The 23,234-nt window shown below is 36.7% G+C and overlaps 1 long non-coding RNA gene across 1 annotated transcript; it reads right to left on the bottom strand.

The window, feature by feature from the left end:
• Window positions 1–4,690: 4,690 nt before the first annotated feature.
• On the bottom strand, window positions 4,691–21,506 carry LOC122419800. The gene is made up of 3 exons (XR_006263005.1): window positions 21,496–21,506; window positions 20,237–20,243; window positions 4,691–4,904 (listed from the first exon to the last, which is right to left on the bottom strand). It is a non-coding gene; the product is annotated as an uncharacterized LOC122419800 (long non-coding RNA).
• Window positions 21,507–23,234: the final 1,728 nt, after the last annotated feature.

The raw sequence follows: 23,234 nt of genomic DNA, 5'->3' as shown, positions 1-23,234 counted from the left end.
ATACATGAGGAAATTACACAAAGATTAACACCTGACTTTCTATCAGAAACAATGGAGGTCAGAAGCAGTGGGGTGACATAGTCAAAGTGCTGAAAGTGAAAATAATTGTCAACTAGTGTCAAAAAAACTATCTCTGAAAAAATAAAGGTGAAGTAAACATCTCCTAAGTGAAACAAATCCCGAGATAATTGTTTCCAGAACACCTGCTTTATAAGAAATACTGAAGGAATTCTTCAGACTGAAAGCTAGTTTCAATAGTCAGAAATTCAAATCCACAGAAAGAAAAAGAAAAAAAAAAGAGCACTCAGAATTATGTACGCAATTACAAAAGACAGGATAATTGCCAATTTTCTACCTTCTTCTCTTAACTCATTTAAAAAGAAATTAGTAAAACAACATGTAAGTAATTATATTGTTGAGAATTAACATATAGAAATGTAGTATATTTGACAATAAGGGGATAAAGTGGGTGTAAATAAAACTGCACTGAAGTGAGGAAATGGTACCAGACTGAAACTCAAGTACAAAGGCAGGAATAAAAACAACAAGAAATGGCGAATAAGTGCCCTATTATTATATGTATCACTATCACATTCTTTATTTATATCCATTAATAATACTTGCTTTATATTTTTAGGTACTCCTTTATTGAGTGCAAATATGTTAGAGCGTAATAACCTCTTATTGATCCCTTTGTGTGTGTGTGTGTGTGTGTGTGTGTGCATGCACACACATGTGTTTTCTCAGTCATGTCTGACTCTTTGTGACTCTGTGGACTGTACTCACCAGATCCCTCTGTCCATGAAATTTTTCAGGCAAGAATACTAGAGTGGGTTGTGATTTCCTACCCCAGATGATATTCCCAGCCTAGGGATCGAACCCACATCTCTTGTGTCTCCTGCATTAGCAGGCAGATTCTTTACCACTAAGCCACCTGGGAAGCCCTGTTGATCCCTTTCAGTTCAGTTCAGTTGTTCAGTTGTGTCCACCGCACGCCAGGCTTCCCTGTCCATCACCAACTTGTGGAGTCTGCTCAAACTTGTGTCCATCAAGTCTGTGATGACATCCAACCATCTCATCCTCTATTGTTCCCTTTTCCTCCTGCCTTCAATCTTTCCCAGCATCAGGGTCTTTTCAAATGAGTCAGCTCTTCGCATCAGGTGGCCAAAGTATTGGACTTTCAGCTTCAGCATCAGTCCTTCTAATGAATATTCAGGATTTATTTCCTTTAGGATTGACTGGTTTGATCTCCTTGCAGTCAAAGGGACTCTCAAGACTCTTCTCCAGCACCACAGTTCAAAAGCATCAGTTCTTTGGCGCTCAGCTTTCTTTATGGTCCAACTCTTACATCCATACATGACTACTGGAAAAACTATAGCTTTGACTAGGTGTATGTTTGTTGGCAAAGTAATATCTCTGCTTTTTTTTTTTCATCTCTGCTTTTTAATATGCTATCTAGGTTGGTCATAGCTTTTCTTCCAAGGAGCAATCGTATTTTATTTAGTATCATTATATAATGGTAAAAGGATCAATATTATTATTATTATATGCCATATATATTAAATGCCATATTTTGTTATAGACATTGCTTAAAGTCTATTTTGCCTAACATGAATATTTACCCTGGCTTCTTAGCATTTCTTTTTTTATGAAATATTTTTCTCAATCCCTTACTTTTAGTCTCTGTGTATCTTTAGCTCTAAAATGAGTCTCTTGTAAACAGCATACAGATGAGTACCCTTGTTTTATTGTTTGTTTGTATGTGTGTGTGTGTGTGTGTGTGTATTTTAATCCAATAAGCCATGGTATGTCCTTTGACTGGAACATTTAGCTTATTAACATTTTAAATAGTTATTGACAAGCATGTACTTATTGCTATTTTATTGCTTGTTTCTGGTTATTTTTGTAGTTCTTCTCTGTTCATTTTTTCCTTTTCTTTCATCCTTTGTGGTTTGATTATTTTCTTTCACAGCATTCTTGTGTTCCTTCATTTCTACTTTTTGAGTATTGTCCAATTTACAATGGAGTTTATATGTTTACCTACAACTCTATCCACTTATTTTAAACTGGTAGTCATTTAAGTTCTAACACATTCTAAAAGATCTACATTTTTTTTTTACTTTCCTCCCTCACATTTTGTGTTTTTGAAGTCATACTTAAAATCTTTATGTTTATCCCTTTACTGTTCATTTTAGTTATAGTTGCATCTACAATATTTTTTGTCTTTAATCTTTATTGCATTTCTATACAATAGTGACAAACTATCAGAAAGAGAAAGAAATAATTCATTTAAAATTGTATAAAAGAATAACATACTTGGGATAAACTTAACTAAGGAGGTGAAAAACCTATACACTAAAAAGTATAAAACACTGACAAGGAAATTGTAGTTCCTACAGCAACTACTAAGGAAATAACACAAGATATAACTAAAATCATTAAGATATTTAAAGTATTTCATTAGAAAATACTCAACTAACTATAAGTGAAGAAAAAGGAGGAATAGAGGGAAAAATACACGACTTATATAGAAAACAAAAACACAGTAGCAGAATACATATAACCATGTCAATAACATTAAATGCAAATTAACACTCCATTCAAAAGGCAAAGATTTGTCATATTTGAAGTACAGGTGACACCCTTTATTTTTTGATATTTATTTAGTTACTTGACTGCCCTGGGTCTTAGCTGTGGCACACAGAATCTTTAATTGCAGCAGGGGAACATAAGAATGCTTAGTTGCAGCATATGGGATCTAGTTTCCTGACAAGGATCAAATCTGGGCCCTTTTCATTGGGAGCATGGAGTCTTAGCCACTGGACCGCCAGGGAAATCCCATAGAGGAGACCCACTGTAGATTCAAACGTGCTGACAATCTGAAACAACCTGCAAACTATAACCACAAAAGAGCTGAACATCAGAAAAGAGAGACATTAAAGCAAAAAAAGCTTCTAGAGATGAAGAGTGACTTTTTATAATAATAGAGAAAATTCATCAGAAAAGTATAGCAAGCATAAACATGTACGCACCTAAAAACAGAACCCACACGTACTTGAACCAATACTGGCAACTGAAGAAAGATGGGGACAATTCATTTACAAAATTATAAGAAGTTATAGTAATAAAAAGGAAAGATCTCAAATCACTTAGTCATCCACCTAAAGTAGAAAAGGAAGATCCAAACTAAGCACGTAGCTAATAGAAGAAAGAAAATCATAAAGATAAAAGAATAAATAAATAAAGCAGAGAATATAAAAATATAAAGAAAGTCAATGTAATAAAATATTAACTCTTTCAAAAAATCAACATAAGTGACAATCTTTAGCTATGCTGACCAAGAGAAAAACAAAGACTTAAACTGCTAAAACTGGACATGATAGAGGGCACCTCCCTACCAACCCTGAAGAAATAAAAATGAATAAAAGAGAACGTTATGAGTGACTGTATGACAACAAATTAGATGACCTAGACAAAAATGGGCAAATTCCTAGAAAATATTAATCACTTAAAATGACTCAAAAATCTGATGTGAATAGCCAATTCACTGGAGAAGACCCTAATGCTGGGAAAGATTGAGGGCAAAAGAAGAAGAGGGCAGCAGAGGATGAGCTGGTTGGATGGCATCACCAGTTCAGTGGACACAAACTTGGGCAAACTCCAGGAGATGGTGAGGGACAGGGAGGCCTGGTGTGCTGCAGTCCATCCGGTCACAAAGAGTCTCAGCCATGACATAGTGACTGGAGAATATCACCAACTAAAAAGAGAAGGTTATGAGTTATTCTATGACTGCAAATTAGATGACCTAGACAAAATGGGCAAATTCCTAGAAAATAATAATCAAATTGACTCAAAAACAGAGAATATAAAAATTATAATATGTAAAAACATTGAATTAGTAATAACCCCCCCAAAGATATCACAAGAAGAAATTATATGCCAGTATTCCTTATAAATACAGGTACAAAGTAGTAGCAAGCTGAATCCAGAAACACATAAAATACGAACAATTATAATTCAAACAATGTACTGTACCACATTAACAGAATAAGGGACAAAAGCTATATGATCATTTCAATACATGCAGAATAAGCACTTGGCAAGATCCAAGAGCCTTTTATGATTAAAATCTACAGCAAATGGGAATAAAATAGAACTTTCTCACACTGATAAATGACATCTATGACAAACCTAAGCAACTTGCTATTTAATGGTGAAGACCAAATGCCTTTCCCTTAAGACCAGAAAAAAACAAGGCTATCCACTCTCACCTTTTCTGTTCAATGCTCTGCTGGAGGTTCTATTCAGGACAACAGATAAGAAAAAAAAAAAGTCACTGAGATTGAAAAGAAAGAAGTGATACTATCTATACTAGCTCATGACATGATCTTATATATGGGAAATTCTATGAAATCAACACAAAAACTTTTAGTACTATTAAGATCAGCAAGGTTGCAATACAAAAGATAAAAATTAATTGTATTTCCATGCAATTGCAATGAGTACTCTGAAAATAATATTGAAAATTGGTGATTTGTACAAAATATGTTTATTAGGAAAGAACAGAAGCTGACTTAAAACTCAGCCTTAAAAAAACTAAGATGGTGGCATACGATCCTATCACTTTATGGCAAATAGTAGAGGAAAAAGCAGAAGCAGTGACAAATTTTATTCTCTTGGGCTCCAAAATCACTGTGGATGGTGACTGCAGCCATGGAATTAAAAGGTGCTTGCTCCTAGGAAGGAAAGCTATGACAAACCTAGAGAGTGTATTAAAAAGCAGAGACATCACTTTGCCAACAAAAGTCCTTATAGCCAAAGTAATGGTTTTCCCAGGAGTCATGAACACGTGTGAGAGCTGGATTATAAAGAAGGCTGAGCACCAAAGAACTGATGCTTTTGAACTTTGGTGTTGAAGAAGGCTCTTGAGAGTCCCTTTGACTGCAAGGAGATCCAACCAGTCCATCCTAAAGGAAATCAGTCCTGAATATTCATTGGAAGGACTGATGCTGAAGCTGAAACTCCAGTACTTTGGCCACCTGATGTGAAGAGCCAACTGATTGCAAAAGACCTTGATGCTGGGAAAGACTGAAACTACAGAAGAAGGGTGAGGCATTGGATGAGGTAGGTAGATAGCATCACTGAGTCAATGCACATGAATTTGAGCAAACTCCGGGAGACAGTGCAGGACAGAGGAGCCTGGAGTGCTACACCCTTGGGGTCACAAAGAGCTGGACACAATGACTGAACAACAACAATTAAGGCCATCATGAAAGTATGAAAATAATGGTTTAATGTTATATATGTAGTATACACATATATAGTATATTGTATTTTATGGGATTCTCTGGTGGCTCAGTGGTAAAAAGTCAGCCTGCAGTGAGAGAGACCCAAGTTTGATAACTAGGTTGGGAAGCTCCCCTGGAGAAGGGAATGGCTACCCACTCCAGTTTTCTTGCCTGGAGAATTCCATGGACCGAGGAGCCTGGTGGGCTACAGTCCATGTGGTGCAAAGAGTCAGACACCACTGAGGGACTAACACTTCACTTCACATTGTAAATCACATAATTAATATATTAACATAATATTAACTACTGTTTTATATTAATCAATGCATATACAATGTTATTATATTTATCATATAGTATATGAATATATATTACATATAAAATATAACACTATATGTATGATGTTGCATATATTTTATGATTACACATAAAAACCTAATGATATCATAAATTTTATATTATGGGCTTCCCTGGTAGCTCAGCTGGTAAAGAATCTGCCTGCAATGAGGATTTCCTGCAATTATATATTATATAAAACAATATTTATATATAATACATACACCATATATATACAATAGATAATATATAGTGCATTTTAATATGATATATTATATAATATATGTATAATATCTATTATATATGAGCTACTGTATAAAAGATATGATATATAATATATACTATATATTATGGTAATTATATATAATCTCTAACCCTAACCATAATATATATTTGATATATGTTATATGATACATGATATGTAATGTATAATAATTATAGAATATAAAATATGGAATAATTTCATAACATCATATATAATATACCTGTATATGTTATGCATATATATTATATGTATATATATTTATATTTATATTGCATTATGTGCTTCCCAGGTGTCACTAGTGGTAAAGAATCTGCCTGCCATTGCAGGAAACACAAGAGACACGAGTCTGATCCCTGTGTAAGGAAGATGCCCTGAAGGAGGGAATGGTAACCCGCTCCAGTGTTAGTATGTAGACCCACTACAGTCCATACAGTCTCAAAGAGTTGGACACAACTGAAGTGACTTAGCACTCAGGCACATACATATAATTTATATTATATATATATGTGTGTGTGTGTGTGTGTGTGTGTATGTTAAGTAATATACTTTTACTATGTTAAATATATATGTATATGTGTAGGGACTTCCCTGGTGGCTTAGACGGTAAAGCATCTGTCTACAATGCGGGAGACCTGGGTTCAATCCCTGGGTTGGGAAGATCTCCTGGAGAAGGAAATGGCAACCTACTCCAGTATTCTTGCCTGGAAAATCCCATAGACGGAGGAGCCTAGTAGGCTGCAGTCCATGGGGTTGCAAAGAGTCAGACACGACTGAGGGACTTCACTTCACTTTCACTTTCATATGTGTTTCATATATACACACACATACACACACATACTCACATACCAACACACCTGAATTTTCATCATGTTAAATGATAAAAGGAGAAACTCATGCTTAGGTCAAATAGCTATTCTACTATTTCTAGAAATTTTACATTTGGTTTGGAAAGTTTGGTACCCAGATTAATCTGTATATTCTTTGAGGTAGGACCTACATTGTGTGAAGAAGTTGGAGAATACATTATATCCATTCCACAGATATTTGACAGAACAATATTTTTAAAACACAGCTTGTCCCTATTTAGAAGTCTTCATGTTTGTTTTAGTTCCAGGTTTAATGCATATGTGGAAATAGAATGATAGAGTGTTTTTTCTATAATTACACTGAAAAATTCTTCATCAGAGATCTTGGTATACTGTGGCAGATAGGATCAGGTCAGGTCCTGCTACTCCCCTGATTCTAAACACCCAATGACTTCGCATCATACTGCAAATAAAAGTGAAACTCTTTCTCCAGAGCCTGACGCTGCTTCTACTGTGGATTCCCTTCTTTTCTAACAGCTTCTGTATGTTCAGCCACACTGGCCTTCTCTCAGCTGTTGGCACTCCAGGACTCATTCTTTCCTTGGGTTTGTCTGTCCCACCTCTGGAGTGGTCCTTGTAGGGACCACTTCATGGTTCTGTGATGTCCTCAAGGTCTGTGCTTTGACATGCCTTTCTGTTCTCCATGCTCTACCTGAAAATACCCCCATTTCCATTCATTTGTCTCCTTGACTTACCTTCCTTCCCTTTAATGTGCTTAAGTAAGCAAGTAAGTTTGCTCAGTGGTGTCCGACTCTTTGCGACCCCATGGACAGTAGCCTACCAGGCTTCTCCCATGGGATTTTCCAGGCAAGAGTACTGCTTACTGCTACCTAAAATTATATATGTGATTATACACTTAATTATTTGCTTACTTATTTTCTCTCTTCTTCACTAGAATGTCATCTCTTTGAGGTCACAGATATTTTGTATCTTGTCTACTCAGACCTAGGGGAGAACCTGGTATATAATAGATACTCAATAAATATTTGATGAATGGATTAAATTGTGATTCTGTGTAGTTTATCTTGAACAAATAATTCAAGAGATTGTTCATTTTTTTGATTTCTCAAACTATATTTTTAATTAATTGCATGAAAACCTAATATCAGTGAGACACAAAATTAAAAAAAAAAAAATCTCTTGGAAAGAATCTAGTATTGACTGTTGGGTTAAAAAATTCCCAAAGAAAAGAAATGAGAAATGAAAAATTTCATAAAATGAGTAGTGTTCTCCTTACTACAAAGTTAAATCCATTTTATTTTTTTAACCCAGAGAAATATAGAAACCAAAAAAACTGAAATAATAAGCACCACAAATGATGCTTTTAGATTACATATGTGTGTTTAAATCTATATTCATTTACATGTGTACACCAATGCATACATATACATATATATTATATTATGTGTGTATTCTGAACACAGTTAGAGGCATGAAATTTCAACAGTGAATGAGATACATCTGGTCCAAACCTGGGCTCTGCCATTTCCTCACTGCTTGAACAAATTATTTGACTTCAATGAGACTGAATTGGTTTCTCTTTAAAATACGGATCAAGCCTAATTCACAGGAATGGTGTAAAGACTAAATTTGACAGTAAATGTTCTATACCTGGCAAAGTGCCTTGGACATTGGAGGCTTTCGCTAAAAAATAATTCCTCATTCTCCCTGCAGAAACTTCTGGGCTTTTTCCTCTCTATGTAAATCCTCCTCAGCTTTATAAAACACACAGTTATTGAATCTGAATCTTCCAGAGTCATGTTTCTTTTCGTGTATTTCTCATATGTTATACAAATTTACCTGGGATCTGATAAAAACTTAAATTTGGTAAGTTAGCCCCTGCAAACAAACAATAAATAAATAAATGGAATAAATTATAGAAATTTGCATACATCTATTTGCAATGGAAATGTTTTACTAGACTTTATAACAAAATTTAAAAACAATATCAGAAATGAGTGTGTTTCTTAGGTAAGTAACCGGATAAACCATATGTTACAAGATATTGAGTTTTATCCATACGGAAATGCCTTTACGATGCTGTAGTAATGTAAAACTTGAAGGTAGACAGGGAAGGGCAGAAAGGTTCCCACAGACAGAGCATGAATTGTGGCCTGCTAACCTGGATCCAGATGCTAGCCAGAAGAGAACTTCAGTCTATAGGCTATAGAGAAAAAAATCAGGAAGTTCCTTAAATTTAATATTTATCCAATCATATTGTTCCATTCTGATTCGCTCCCTAAAAGTCCCAATTGTGTTTAGCCTAATATTCTCAATAGTATAGACAAAATTAAAATGATCTGTCATTTCCACCTTCCTGAAACTAGTGGGATGGAAGAATTTTCGACCCTTTCCTGTGTATAAAACACCTCCACAAAGGGAAGACACGACAGTAATTCAGCCAGAGCTGCAATATGCTGCTGCAACCAGCACACAGGTCCAAAGGGTCTCCTGCAACACCATTAAAACCATGTGATGAACTGAAACGCTGCCCAAACTTGAGCTTCAACAACAGTCTTCTTCAAAAGATCTACTGGGCCGAGAAAATGTCTTTCTATGAAGAGGCTGACATTTCACAGTTTCGTAAAATATATTTCTTATAATTCCAAACAGATCTTGTAAATCATGTGTTTCTCTGGTTTCTCTACAAAATCTTTCCTCTTTGTGTCCCTTCTCTATTTTTTTTCTCTCACTACCTCAGCAAAAATAGAAAAAAGTGTGGAGGAAGCGTGTAGCAAGTTGTTAAAATGCACTGTGGAGGATTAGTAACAAATAAATATCCACCCCCATTCTTTGACTGCTTTTCAAGTAACTCTCTCCCTAATCCTAAAGATGAATCTTCTCCCAGGAAGGGGACTAGTCAGTCCCCTTGACGGAGAGATTAAGATGCTGAGTTTAGCGAAGTGTCTGAAGTATACCTGTTCCCCTCTCCTTAGGGCACTACTGAGAATATAGGAGTGTGATTTCCTTATTGCCCAAAGAGAGTTTTTCCCTCTGCACCACCTGCTGAGAGCCTGTCTTCCTATTCTTTGCCTTTCCTTATGTGTTTGTATTCAGATATGTTTATTTATTTTGATAATTCTCTGGGTTTCAGGCTGAGGAAATTTGTCTCTGAGAAGAAATTTTTATATATTTAGTATGGATCTTTTAGGCCCTTCACAAATAACCCAAAATGTTATAAAACAAGTTAAAACTTGTGTTCCACACATTTTATAATCTATATGAATACAAACACTCAGAAATAACATTAACATCATTATAATTCAGTATTGAAATATGATAACTACCTTTAAATCTCTGCTTACCTGAAAATATGTCAGTAAATACACACTTGAAAAATTAGTTAGCATCTTGTAAATACAGTGTTAATATTAGCCCACGTTCTCTGAAACTCCTTTTTTTATTACTCATGTAGGATATTTGTAACAAACAGATTTTCATTTACTCACTGAACTACTGAAATTTTCTAGTTTACAATAAATTGTATATACAATAAATGCTATGTTTTAAAATAAAACAAACAATTCTATTATAATGTATTATGAAATTATCTTAGAAACTCTACAATGTATATCTTGCAAATTGGAGATGTTTAAGTTATTCATTTGGAGGGACAGAGAGAGGGGAAACAAATATTCATAAAAATAACTTCCTTTGCTCTTCTTTTAATTCAAGAAGCAAAACTGTTGAGAAGAAAAATAGTTTCTTTTTAAAATTTCAGTATAGAGATCTATAAACAATGTGACTATCTTTTCAAGTGGATGGTCCCTTTGATGGTGGGTCCTGGACTCAATAAAGAAGCCAGAACAGCTTATATATTAACATTTTTGAAAAATCAGTCTAAAGAAGAAATCAAGGAAGTACTACAACATGAAAGTTACCAAAAAATCATGTGCAAACCTCTCCAAATATATTGATATTCTTCAGACCGGTAATAATAATAATAAAAATAAAAAGCATTACATGCTTAGTTCCAGAAATTCTCCATTTCCATTATTGCTGGAAAAGCCATCTAAAAAGCACTTGAAGTTGATGATGTATGTTGTTTACTCTCTTGAAAAAACATCCTCTCCAAATAGGGGGAAAGGTTAGAAATGATTTGTACTGCACTGATCAATTTATCTGAGTTGTCTTTCGGCAGATTGTATTAATGGAACTTCATTTTCTTTTATTCAGTTGACGGCCAATTTTTTGTTGTCTCCTAAAAAGATCAATGAACATGTCTCGCCATCTTTTCACAAAACAAGATGATTTTCCCCTTAAACTTTAGAAAAGACATTATTTTGTTGTAATAGATTTTTTGTCCCCCTCTTTCTTGCTTTCAACCCCCTGCAGTGAGTTTTTTAATGCCTGTCTATTCTTTTATATCTTTTGTAGTTTCAACTTCAATACCTTGAATTTCACTTTTTTTCATCATTCTGGGTGCACAGATATCTTCAGGGACAGCAGTTTCTCCACTCTTTGAGCTGCAATGGGGAGACAGGCTGATGGTATTCACCACTGCAGTGTAAAAACACAATCAAAACAAGCATGCACAAAAACAAGAATGCATTTCCACCAGGACATTATGCACCACACCCTTCACATTCCTTAAAACTAAAAGCTCGCTGCTTTGACCAAGGCCTGGTGGGAACAGTCAATTTTCTCTTTGTGTAAGGAGAGTAGGGGAACTCGTAGCCCTCATTTGCCATTTTTTGATATTTAGAATGTTTCTGAACATGAGGATGCATCTTTCTGGTTGATAGAAACATTCTATTTTGTTTTGTTTTGATTGCAGTGGAAAATATGATAAACATAAAGACCATAAAACTCAGTTTATTTTTGTGTCTCTCTTCCTAGTAGATGCTGATTCCTGGTTCATTGTGCTCTCCTCTCCCTCCTCATAATCATCCTCACAATCCCATGTTGGTTTATCACATGCGCAGACCACTGGCATTCATAAGTGAAGTGAAAGTCTCTCAGTTGTGTCCGACTCTTTGCTACCCCATGGACCCATCCGTGGAATTCTCCAGGCCAAAATACTGGAGTGGGTTACCTTTCCCTTCTCCAGGGAATCTTCTCTACTCAGGGATTGAACCCAGGTCTCCTACATTGCAGGCGGATTCTTTACCAGCTGAGCCACAAGGGAAACCCCAAAACACTGGAGTGCATTCATAAGGGGTAGCCATTCCTGGCTCCTACAATGTAGGAGATGCCGGTTCAATTCCTGGGTCAGGAAGATCCCCTGGAGACAGGATAGGTTACCCACTCCAGTATTCTTGGGTTTCCCTGCTGGCTCGGATGGTAAGGAATCCACCTGCAATGTGGGAGACCTGGGTTCGATCCCTGGGTTGGGAAGATCCCCTGGAGGAGGGCTTGGCATCCCACTCCAGTATTCTTGCCTGGAGGATCCCCATGGAAAGAGGAGCCTGGCGGGCTATAGTCCATGGGGTCACAAAGAGTCAGACACAACAGAACGACTAAGTACAGCTCAGCACAGCCATGCCTAGAGACACTTGGTACATTCAGCAGGAGATTTTTCTGGATACTGAATAGCAGTGTAAGCCGTATACTAACTTGTCTTAACCTCCCCTTTCCAAAACAAGGAACAAACACATGCTGAGAGACTACAGCACTGTTTCAATACATATATTAAGCGCAGGTGGTATGGGTGTCTACATCTTGAACACAGTATTTCATTTCTTCATTCTTATAGACTCAAAAAAAAAAAAAGATTTGAAACATAATCTGGGGAGAAAAAAGAAATAGTATTAGTGCATCCAAGCATGCATTTCTTTGCAGTGTCTTTAAAGCAAAAAAAGAAAAAAAAAAGTAAAATCCTGATTTACTGAATTAAGGGCCCATTCCTAAATTATTGCATGCTGGAGAGTGAGTCAACCATGCTTGGCTTAGCATCTATCATAAATCACCCCTCCCCTCCAGGGCCCCATAGCATACAAAGGAGGACAAGTTATATCTGGACCAGTGGGGTTCTGATAGGGAGAAGGAAGGGCAGACTCATTTCCTTTCATTGGTGATTGTCATCTTTATTACACAAGTGATACTTGTATGATGATTCTACATTTCTCCCTCTTATTTAATGCACAAATATAATAAATCCCCATGTTTAATAAGTTATTTTCCTAACCTTTTTGTATTCATCACTTTTTCTATTATTATTGCCATTATTTCAGTTCAGGGTTGTATCATTTCTGGCCTGGATGACTGGGTTAGCCTCCCAACTTGTCTCATTTCCTTTAGCATTGCCCTTGCTATGATTCCCCACATTTGGCCAAAAAAAAAAAAAAAAAAAAAAACCTCTCTCAATTGCGAATCTGATCATCTCACTGTATTCCTCAAACTTCTGAAAAGTGTTCCTTAGTTTTGGGCTCATAATTTTGCCATTTCCCCTCTGGAGCCCTCTAGGGTACTCTAGGCCCTGCTCACACATGGCCTGCAGAAATAGTAATTCTTTGCAATTCCTTGATTAATTCTGATATTTTACTCTTCTCAACTTTCACATGTACTCTAACCCTTCCTCTTTTACACTGAGAAGTTTCATACTTATGCTCAAAAATAAACCAATACCAAAACCAAAAAGCTAACTCTTATCAAGCACAAAGCCCAGTCTCTAATTAAATATTACTTTATTAGAAGTCCCACCTAGACTCTTGAGTGCAATAAAATGCTCCTTTTCTATGTTTTCCTAGCAGCCTTTTCTAGGTCTTCAGATAAATGACCACAGTTCTTAATACTGGAAACTCCCACTGTTCTGTTGGTTCTGAATTCCTAGTGCGGAGTGTTTGGCACATAGTAGACACTCAAGAAATATTTGAGGGACTTAGGCTAAACATATGTTTCTGTTAGGTTACTTTGATTTCCAACCAGGAATTATGGAATACTAAAAGGGTATTTGGGCTTTGCAGGTGGCTCAGTGGTAAAGAATCTGTTTGCCAATGAAGGAGACCTGCGTTCAATCCTTGAGTCAGGAAGATCCCCTGGACAAGGAAATCGCAACCCACTCTAGTATTCTTGCCTGGGAAATTCCATGGACAGAGGAGCCTGACAGGGCTACAGTCCATGGGATCACAAAGGAATCAGGCTTGACTTACTAAACAGCAACAACAAAAAGGGCATTTACTTATGAGAAAACATAGGCATCAAAGTAGTTAAAAGAATGGATAGCTGGTCCAATGGGCGTGAGCATAGGGGAATCAAGCTTTCTTTCCTCCATCTCTTTAAGGCTACATGCACTTATGTCTCTGCTTCTCTGCCTGTTTCACTCTTTTCTACCTCTGCAAACCAGTTCTCCAACCTACTCTGGTTTACAGCGTCAAGCCTAACCCAGTCTTAGTTTTGTAGAACATTCTAACTTGAATTTGAGCATTCACTAGACACAACTTAGAACGTTGAATCTTCACTTGAAAATCCCAGTTGAGAGGAACTGATTACCCCAACTTGGAATTAACCATCTTGGCTCAGAAAGTGCTTTATCTGTCAGTAAAAATGGATTTAGCAGCTATTCCTATGGGCAGGGGCAAAGGAAAGGATCAGTTTTTATAGGAGGAGTATTGTAGATCAGCAAGTGTCAAAACAATGGATGACCAATTCTTATGCCCATTTCTCAGGGCTTACATAAGCAACTTACATTTCTCAACTTATATAAGCAACTTCATATGTCCTACGCTAGAAATGTATCTGATCTTTCTGCTTAATGTGCTTTCCTCAAGGCCACTTAGTACTTCATGATCCCTGAGGTCTCTTCCCAGTTTGGACATTCGGTGAGGTCAAATTCTCCAGAATTAAAGAACACACATTTCTGGAGGCAAAACGGATTGTCAGAAGGAAGAGGAACATATTATGTTAGAGTCACTGTTAATAATTCAATAAAAATAGTGACAAGAATACAGACCTAAACCAATCTGTATTTTTTATGTTTTAATTGATAAGACTGCTAAAGGGCCTAGCTTAGGATGTGTCTCACTTTAAGTGCTATGCTTTCACTTAATATTTTTTTTTCCCCAAAAACATAATGTTATGAGTGGAATTCTGCCACCCCCCAAAATTTGTATGCTTAAATCCTAACCCCCATTATCCCCAACTTTGACCTTATCTGGAAATAGGATCATTGCAGATGTAATTCATTGAGATGAGATCATATTGGAATAGCATGGCTGAATCCAATACGACTGATGCCCTAATAAAATGGGAAAATTTGAGCACAGACATGCAGACAGGGAGAAAGCCATGTGAAGATGAGGACAGAAAACAGGGTGATACGTGTACATGCTGTGGAATGCCAAGGGTTGCCAGACAACCACCCACCAGAAACTAGGCAAGAGGCCTGAAAGAAGCTCTTCTTCACAGCCCATGGAGGAAAGCAGCCCCAGCAGCACCTCGATTCTGGACTTCTGACCTCCAAAGCTGTGAGACAATACAGTTCTGTAATTTAAGTCACTCAGTTTGTGGTACTTTGGTAAGGCAGCCCTTGCAGACTAATATACATAATAATAATAAAGGTGGGGTTTGTAAACTTGAAAAATCATACAAATATTAAATACAATAAGAAATTCCAAGATGACCACTAACTCTTCCAGATAAACAGGTTTATTTTTTAAGATCAGCATATATAAAGAGTTTAGTTCACAAACAGAAGTCTGATGATTAGAAGTGTGTTGCTTCTATAAATCTTTCTTGAACTGTTTGCTCCCTTCTTCCCTTCTGTTAAATTTAACCCTAATTAGGTCCCACAAAATTACCACTTATGAAAGTCATCTAAAGTTATACCAATGCATCCTTTCCAACCTCAATTTTCTTGTCTACAAATTAAAGATGTAAAGGGAAATATCTCTTAGTGTTTATGGGAGGGCTGGATAGTAAGACAATGTAAAATGTTTTGTTTTCCTGTGCCTGGCACAAAGTAAGTGCACAGTAAAACTGATTCTTCTCAAAGTCAGAAAATATTAATACCCTCTAATTTGCATTCTGATACCCATAGCCTGGAACGGTTACATGGGTTTCTGTGTTGGTTAAGTCCCATCTTTCCAAGTAAATTATATTCCAGGCACATGTGTTCTCCAAATTGATCACTTTTGGAACAAGAGGATAATGGGTTTGCTGTCTATATTTCTTCATTCTCCTCAATGTCTAGCATAGTTCTGAGCACAAAGCATATTTTAAAAGGCCACACAAATAATATGATGGTCAAGGAGACTGATTAATAGGGTAGAGTTGAGTTTAAAAAAAAAACAATTAAAAAACCCTAGCCATCTAGATGGTTCAAGTATCCTGTGGGAAACTAGCTTTATAGCACTACTCTTAATTCTAAAGTTTCCAAGTATATAGAAAAAATATGAACTTTGTAGTAGTAAGTGAAATTTATATCATATTCTGCCACTGATTTGCTCTGAGTACTGGGAATTGATTTAGCTTCCCTGAACTTCATCAAACTTATCTGTAAAATGCTAGATCTTTTGTGAAGATGGGAAATATAAGATGGGAATGTAAGAAATGCTGACATAGCATATCTGCCATATAGTAGGTTCTCAGTAAGGTAATTGCCAATTACCTGGTTAATGTTTGAACTCTAAGGAAATGAGACAAATAAGGAGGGAAAACAGACAGAGGGAGAAAGAGAGACAGAGAGAGAGAGAGAGAGGAGGGGTGAAAAGAGGGAAAGAGGGAGGAAGGGAAAAAAGGAAGGAAGCAAGGAAGATTTTATAAAATTAGCTAATGTGATTGAGGAGATTGGATAAGCAAGTCTGAAATTCATAAGACAGGAAGTCAGTAAAATAAGAAAATGAACAGGCCAAAAACATGGGCATGGGACAAAACTGATACCCTCCATTCCAGCCTTGCAGTTTCACATCAAGTAGACACATGAAACACAGTCATGTGCAGCTGAAGCTGAAGCTCCAATACTTTGGCCACCTGATGGGAAGAGCTGACCCATTGGAAAAGACCCTGATGCTGGGAAAGATTGAGGGCAGGAGGAGAAGGGGATGGCAGAGGATGAGGTGGTTGGATGGCATCACCGACTCAATGGACATGAGTTCGAGCAAGCCCCGGGAGTTGCTGATGGACAGGGAGGCCTGGCATGCTGCAGTCCATGGGGCTGCAAAGAGTCAGACACGACTGAGTGACTGAACTGAACTGAACTGAATATATGGCTGAGTCAGTTTGCTGTACAGTGGAAATTAGCACAATATTGTAAATCAACTACACTTTAATAAAATAAATTAAAAATAAAAAAATAAAAACAGTCATGTGTAGAGAAAGAAAGTTTTGAAGAGAAGAAGCTGCTTCTCCTCCTTGCCTTCTTTCTTAGTAGTGATCAGCTCAGAGAGAAGAAAGTAGTTACTTAATGCCTGTTCTACATCTGATTCTAAAAGCCTCATCCTATGTGCATATCCTCTGTTTACTCTGTTTATATAGCTGAACTTTCATTTTTAATCAAGATAAAAATAAAATTATATGAAAAAATTACTGTGCAAAGCAATTGAAGAAGGAGTGGGTGTGGGGAAGAGAAAAATGACATAGCAGAGGTATAGAGAGCATCTGTGGATAAAGGGTACAGATGTTACCTCTCACTTATCCAGCAGGGACTACTCAGTGGTACCATTTAGACACTTTTATTTTCTTACTTTAAAGAGATCAATGAGTCTCAGTCTAAACATTTGCTGCTGTTTCTTCTTGTGGTTCAATGCCAAATTGTGACTTGGTTATAAATTTCCAGGAAAAAAATACAGATTTTTATATTAAGTCTAGAAATATGAAGGTTTTTCAAGGAAAAAAAAGGCACTGTAAGTGCATATAGAAAAGGTGTAAGGCTTAAGAGAGCAAAGACAAAGAAAGAAGGTTAATGAAAAAAGACAAAAGTAGATGTGAATTCCAGTTCAATATGGTGAGCTCCTCCAATGGAAGTGGAGCGATAGTGAAAAGAATGAGCAGAAGGTGGATTTACTGCAGGTGAGATATTTCAACAGATTCCTGGAAGATGGAAAGCAGATGACATAGGCAGAGGGATAAAGGCTGCAGAGAAATCTGAGATTCAGAAATTGTACAGAAAGCCTGCAGCTAAGCAAGTCTCCTTTATCTTTTTCAGCTGAACCCAGAGAACCTCTAAACTCAGGGTTGACAGATATTGAATCTGAATTGGTCTGAAAACAGAGAAATTAAAATCTGATTACAGAATAGTTGTGCCAGGCACTCTGCTGTTTCCTGTTGGCTGTGCCTCATTCTCCCGAGCCACAGACATTCATCCCACAGACATGTACTACCCAGTGGGTTTATTTGAAGAATTTAAATCAAAAATGGCAGAAGACCTAAATAGACATTTCTCCAAAGAAGACCTAGAGATGGCCAAAAGCCCATGAAAAAAATGCTCAACACCACTAATTATTAGAAAAATGCAAAACTACACTGAGGTATCACCTCACACCTGTCAGAGTGACCATCATCAAAAAATTTACAAACAATAAATACTGGAGAGGGTGTGGATAAAAAGTGAATCCTCCTACACCGTTGGTGGGAATGTAGATTAGTATAGCCACTATGGAGAACAGTATGGAGGTTCCTTAAAAAATTAAAATTAGAGCTACTGTATGATCCAGCCTCCCACTCTCAGGCATATACCCAGAGAAAGCCATAATTTGAAAAGATACATGCATCCCAATATTCATTTCAGCACTATTTACAAGAGCCAGGACATGGAACCAAGCTAAATGTTCAGCAACAAATGAAAGGATAAAAAAGACGTGGTCTGTGTGTATGTGCCTGCTCAGTCATTCAGTGGTGTCCGACTCTTTGTGACCCCATGGGTGGTAGCCCATCAGGCTCTTCTGTCCATGGGATTCTCCAGGCAAGAACACTGGAGTGGGTTGCCATGCCTTTCTCTAGGGGATCTTCCCCACTCAGAGATTGAACCAGCATCTCTTACATCTTCTGCACTGGCAAGCAGTTTCTTTACCACTAACGCCACCTGGGAAGTATATAGAATGGAATATTGCTCACCAATAAAAAATAATGCAATAATGTCACTTGCAGCAACATAGATGGACCCAGAGACTGTTTTGCTGAGACAGAGAAGAATAAACACAAACTACATGATATCATTTATATGTAGAATCTTTAAAAATGGTACAAATGAACTTATTTACAAAACAGAAATAGAGTTACTGATGCAGAAAACAATTTTATGGTTACCAGGAAGGAAAGGGCAGGGGGAGGGAAAAATTGGGAGATTGGGATTTACATACACACATTACTATGTATGAAACAGATAATTAATTAATAAGAGTACATTGTACAGCACAGGTAACTCTATTTCATACTCTGCAATGTCTTGTATGGGAAATGAATCTAAGAAAGAGTGGACATATGTATAACTGATTGACTTTGCTATACAGCAGAAAGTAATACAGCATTGTAAATCAATTCCACACTACTCCAATAAAAGTTTTTTTAAAAATAAAGAATTTAAAAGAACCGTTTCAGGAGAATTTGAAACTATGTTGAGAGCCTTGTTGACCCAGAGTTAACCCAAGTGCTTCCTGTCCCATCTTTGGGAGAGCCCCAGGGTAAAGGTTGGTTCTCTGCTCACCAACTGGTAGAAAGGCAGATTTTCAGCTATTCCTGTGCATCCAATTGCCAATCTGCTTTCCATCCAGGCAAGAAGAGTTGAAAAGTTTGTATATGTATGTATATATATGTATATATACATATATACTTGTTTATATGTTTACTTGTATATAAATATATATGTATATATATATAATATATATATATTTGCTATATATATACACACACACTTGTGAAGCCATCACTGCAGAGAACAGGTTCATCATCACCCAGTTTCCCCAAGTCCTTTGTAATTCCTCTGTCCTATCCCTTCCTGGACAGTGATTCTCTGGTCCCAGGCAACAAATGATTTGCTTTCTGTCACTGCAGATAAGTTGCATTTTCTTTTTTCTAGTATTTTATATAAGTGGAATCATATAGTACATATTTCTTTTTTGGTCTGTCTTCTTTCATCTCTGTATTATTTGAGATTCATCCATATTGTTGTATGTAATGGCAATCTACTTCTTCCCAGACTAAAGTGAGAAGAATAAAACTGTCTTTATTCCCAGAAGATATTATCACTGATGTGTAATATTTGGTGGAATAAAATAGTAGTAGCATAAAAAGTGAATTTAGCAAGATTTTAAAATGTGCAGAAACCAATTTTATTTCTATATCTAAGCAAGAAAAATTGTAATTAAAAATAAAAAATAACTTCTAGAATAGCACAAATTTTGAAAAGCTTAGGTATAAATCTGACAAAAATGTGTAAAATGTATACAGTAAAAACAAAAAAAAATTACTAAGATAAATTAATGAAGACACACATAAGTAGGAAGATATAATGTGATTATCTTAAAAATTCAATATTTTTAAGGTGCCAATATTCCACATTACTAAATATTTTTGTAAAACTTAACAAGATGCCCTAAAAATCATACAAAAATTCTAAGAACTTAGAATAGCCAAAACAATTTGAAAAAGGTCAAAGTTTGTTACTAATATTGCTTGATTTCAAGGGTATAAAGCGACAGTAATCAAAACAGAATTGTATTGTTATAAAGGTGTCTAAATAAAACAATGGACCATAACAAAGTCCATAAATACTCCACCCAATAATGTGAACAACTGATTTTGACAGAGATGGAAAGGTAATTTAGTGTAGAAAGGATACTTTTTTAAAAAATAAATGATATTAGAATATTCTACCAGCTTCCCAGGTGGTGCTAGTGGTAAAGAACCCACCTGCCAATGCAAGAGAAGTAAGAGACATGGGTTCAACTCCTGGGTCCCCTGGGGCGGGAAGATTCCCTGGAGGAGGGCATGACAACCCACTGCGCAATAGCAGCAATAAAAAGGAGTGACTATAGACATATGAAATGACAGAGCTGGATCTCAGAATAAAACAGCACCTATTTATCATTTAATTTATATAAAACTCTAGAAAATGTAAATTACAGTGACAGAATGCAGCTCAGAGATTGCCCAGTAGGAGAGGGGGATGGAGAGATTAGCAAGGGACAGGAGAACTCTTGGCTGATGTATATGGTTATCATCTTGGTTGTGGTGACCCTTTCACAGACCTATAGCCGTGTCAAAACATAAAGTGATACACTTTTAATACACGCAGTGTACTGTACGTCAGTTATGCTTCTCAACAAAGCTGTTAAAAATAGCCAAAATAGTAATGATAATAAGGTATAAAATAAAATCTGAACATGGAGTCACGGTAGCCAGTTCCCCAGAGAGGGACTGAACCTGGGCTCTTAGCAGTGAAACCACAGACTCCTAACCACAGGACCACTAGTGAATTCTTGAAATGGAGTTCTTGCCTTGGCAAGACGAATCCAAGGTGATGGCAATCAGAATAGTGCCTCCTTTGGAGGGGGCAGTTGGGGGTTGCGGGGGGCAATGCGTGGGAAGGGACAGGTGGGGAACTTTTCAGGGCAGAGTGTTTATACCTTGATCTATATGATAGTTATAAAAAAGTAAAACAACATTTATTTGATAATTGAAAGCAAAACTTTTAGAAACATTAAGATGTGATACAATGGAATGGAGCACAGAGAACTGGACTTTCCACACTGTTTTCTATGAAAAAAGTCAATGCTTCTTGCCTGCTTTCCCCTCCCTTGGAGATTTTGATGCAATTAGCATTTTAGAGGCTCTAAGGATTTTGCAGTATAGCAACTGGCTTAACTTTGTTTTAAACCAGAGTTTCCAAGACTTATTGGACCACTGAAACATTTTTTTTTTATTTAACACTTTTAAACATCTGATGGAACATGTGTTCCAAAGGGATATAATTTAGGAAATGCTAAACAAACCAATTAAAAATATACTGTTAAAAATCTCTGGAGGTTTAGAGAGGTTAATTGTTTTTGTCAGAGCTCACACAACCAACAAAGGGCAGAGGCAGGAGGGACTGAAAACACAGGGAAGCCTGATTCAAGGGCCAGTCCTCTTCCCTGCAATCCTCACTTCCTTGCCCTGGGCCTCGGTTTTCTCACCTACAGTTTGAGAACGGAGAGCCCATAGAATGTGAGACAGCAATCAGCAGGTCGCTTTCTTCAGGTGTATTTTGGGTAGCTTACTTAAACATTCTAAGCTTCAGATTCCTTTCAATTCTGGTTTCCTCAGTGTGTATGCCTAGGAGTGGGATTGCTGGGTCACATGGCAGTTCTATTTCCAGTTTTTTAAGGAATCTCCACACTGTTCTCCATAGTGGCTGTACTAGTTTGCATTCCCACCAACAGTGTAAGAGGGTTCCCTTTTCTCCACACCCTCTCCAGCATTTATTGCTTGTAGACTTTTGGATAGCAGCCATCCTAACTGTTTATAATAGCCAGGACATGGAAGCAACCTAGATGCCCATCAGCAGACGAATGGATAAGGAAGCTGTGGTACGTATACACCATGGAATATTACTCAGCCATTAAAAAGAATTCATTTGAATCAGTTCTAATGAGATGGATGAAACTGGAGCCCATTATACAGAGTGAAGTAAGCCAGAAAGATAAAGACCAATACAGAATACTAAGGCATATATATGGAATTTAGAAAGATGGTAACGATAACCCTGTATGTGAGACAGCAAGAGAGACACAGATGTATTGACAGTCTTTTGGACTCTGTGGGAGAGGGAGAGGGCAGGATGATATGGGAGAATGGCATTGAAACATGTAAATTATCATATGTGAAACGAATCGCCAGTACAGGTTTGATGCATGATACAGGATGCTCAGGGCTGGTGCACTGGGATGACCCAGGGGGATGGGATGGGGAGGGAGGTGGGAGGGGGGTTCAGGATGGGAAACACATGTACACCCATGGCGGATTCAAGTCAACGTATGGCAAAACCAATACAATGTTGTAAAATAAAATAAATAAATAATTTAAATTAAAAAAAAATAAACTTCAGATTCCTCAGCTGGAAAATGAAAATAACAATACTGTCAAAGAAATGAGAATTAAAATAACTTCTCTAAAGCATTTGTGTTTTTCTTATTTTTTAATCTAAAAAATAACCTGATAAAATAAGGGATACTTTAATATATTGTAAGACCCAGGCCTGTCCCTGCTGGGCTATTCTGTGTGTGAAAGGTCAGCAATTATTCTTCTGCTTTAGGTTTTCACCAATAAACACCAGGCTTGGCATACAGAGATACTCATTAAATATCCTACCTCACCCATCTGACTTTTAAAAAGCATAATTTAAATGTTAATATTTGATGCATTTATTAATAAGAACAGACATCATTTATGATGTAATATGCTTAATGATCATCTACTAATATGTTTCTATAAAATATTATTTCATTTAATCATCATAAAACTCTAAGAGAACAGTATTATGCCCATTTACACACTGGAAAATTAAATTCCAGTGTAGTCAATCAAAGACCAGAACTTTAAAAGTATTTAGAAGAAGAACCCCAG

Source organism: Cervus canadensis, chromosome 17 (assembly GCF_019320065.1).
Source record: "Cervus canadensis isolate Bull #8, Minnesota chromosome 17, ASM1932006v1, whole genome shotgun sequence".
Taxonomy (NCBI): Eukaryota; Metazoa; Chordata; class Mammalia; order Artiodactyla; family Cervidae; genus Cervus; species Cervus canadensis.
Note: the sequence above shows the minus strand (reverse complement) of the source record. Positions and strands in the feature narration are given on the sequence as shown.